The sequence below is a fragment of the Nannospalax galili genome, unplaced genomic scaffold (genome assembly GCF_000622305.1).
Source record: "Nannospalax galili isolate Female #2095 unplaced genomic scaffold, S.galili_v1.0 scaffold371, whole genome shotgun sequence".
In the NCBI taxonomy this organism is placed as follows: Eukaryota; Metazoa; Chordata; class Mammalia; order Rodentia; family Spalacidae; genus Nannospalax; species Nannospalax galili.
Genome location: NW_008331606.1, coordinates 1504835 through 1507147, shown reverse-complemented (window position 1 = coordinate 1507147; position 2313 = coordinate 1504835).

Sequence of the window (2313 nt, the reverse complement as noted above, 5' to 3'; positions counted from 1 at the left end):
TCTTCTTTAGGTCCTTGATGGGAACTTAAGGAAACCTCTTATGGAGTCCCCACCAATTTACATGAGTGAGGTTATGTAACCCCTGAGCTTCATTCAGGCCTGCTGACAGGACCTGGGTGGAAGCCACCTTGTCTGCCTCTGCATTGCCTTGGGATAAAAGCCCAGGCAATCTTTGGTGCCCCCTAAGATGCTGTAAGAAAATAGGGGTTTCTCTCTCTTTAAGGACGGTACGAGTCTGAATCATCAAGGGAATAATGGGGTTCCCATCCAACTGGATATGAGAACCTGGTAGCCCTGAAAGAAGATTGATTACATATAGACTGTCAGAAAACAAATTCATGGGCTCACTTATCTTTGTTAATGCTAAGGCAATGGCCATGAGTTCCTTGAATTGAGCTGAGCCATCACAAGTGTGGACATATCTTTTTGGTTTTTCATCTGCCCCCAGGTATACTACCACTGCAGCTCCAAATCTGCTTCCGTCAGTGAAAACATTGTAGGCTTTTACTAAGGGCTCCCTGACAAAGAGCCGGGGAGCGTCCCAACAGAGGGCGTGAAAGGAGGTCACCCATTTATGAGGGCCATAATGACAGTCCAAATTTCCCAGGAACCGTTCCAAGGCTATGGCCACTCTGTTATTATTTCTGCAGAGCCATTAAAAATCCCTAAGCCGATAGGGGACAACAATTTTAAAAGGGTCTATGCCATAATGTCTCAGAGCTACATCATGTCCTTTCTCAACCAGGTCAGCCAATTGATCCATGGGTGTATAAATCCGCGGTACGCCTCCCAGAGAGGCATGCACCCATTGAAGGGGCTTCCCATCCTGCATAAGGATGGATGTCATCAGGGTCTCACTGGAGAGTGCCCAAAACTAAAGATCATTACTAGGTGTGTACCGGGCAAGTTGGGCTCGGTCCAGGACATCCTGGACCTCATGTAAGATGTCCAGGTGTTGAGGAGCCAGGTGAATTAGTTCTGAAGGCTGTTTCCCTACTAGCAACTGAAACAGTGGTCTTAAAGTCTCAGTGGGAATAGGCATCCAGGCTCATAGCCAATTAATTTCTCCTAATAATTTTTGTAGCTCTGTCAGGGTTACGGTGGGTTTGACAGCCAGTTGTGGTTTTAAATGACTTACTCCTTCCAAAGAGCGTATGGTTCCCAGAATTTTAAAGGGAGTAATAGTCTGTATTTTATCAGCAGATACATGGAGTCTGCCTGTCTGTAGACATTCCTGAGTAACCTTATATAACTCTTCTAATTGTTGGGGGCTTGGAGCTCCCAAGATTATATCATCTGTATAAATGTACACAGTGGCATGTGGCAGCAAGTGAGCAGGCCCCAAAAGGGTCTTCACATAGCTTTGGCAGAATGCTGGGCTATTGGCCATACCTTGGGGTAAAACAGTCCATTCATACCTCTCATCAGGCATTTTAAAGTTGGTTGGCAGAATGCTGGGCTATTATTGGCCATACCTTGGAGTAAAACAGTCCATTCATACCTCTTATCAGGCGTTTCAAAATTGGTGGAAGGCACAGAGAAAGAAAATTTTTCACAATCCTGGGGTTGTAGAGGGATAGAAAAAAACAATCTTTAATGTCTATAAGAAATAAATCTGAGGGAATAGCAGGGATCCAAGGCAGTCCCCTTAAGTGTGTACCCACTAGGGTCATTCTAGCATTGACCTTTTGCAAGTCTTGCAACATTCTCCACTTGCCAGAGGCTTTCTTAATAACAAAGAGAGGTGTGTTCCATGGACTTACAGAAGGCCGGATGTGGCCCAAACGTAATTGTTCCTGCACAATTTCCTTTAAGGCCTGTAGCTTTTTCTCAGGCAACGGCCACTGCTCCACCCATACTGGCGCCCCAGGGAACCACTGGATAGCCAGAACCTGAGGGGCAGTGGCCCTTAGAATTGAGGGTGAACCCGATGCTCTTTCTTTGGGTCCCTCCTGTAATTGATATGGTGAGACAACCTCTGAGTCGCTGACTCAGGAAGCCTATCAGACTCTTCAAGGTCCAAAAGGTCATCATAAAAGGCCTTGTTATCAGTGGTTACACAGACTTGTGCATCCCCCAAAATATCTTGTCCTATGAGGTTGGCGGATAACCCTGCCACCACCAGGGGTCGCACATCCCCTTTAGCTCCATCTGCATCCTGCCAGGTGATCCATCCTCGAGTCTCCTCTGATGGGGTGTATCCTCCCACACCTAGGATTCGGGGCCCAGAAACTAGGTGCCATCGTGACGGGACCTCCTCCTTTCTAAGAATGGTCCTATCAGCCCCCGTGTCCACTAGGAAGCGAAACCTCC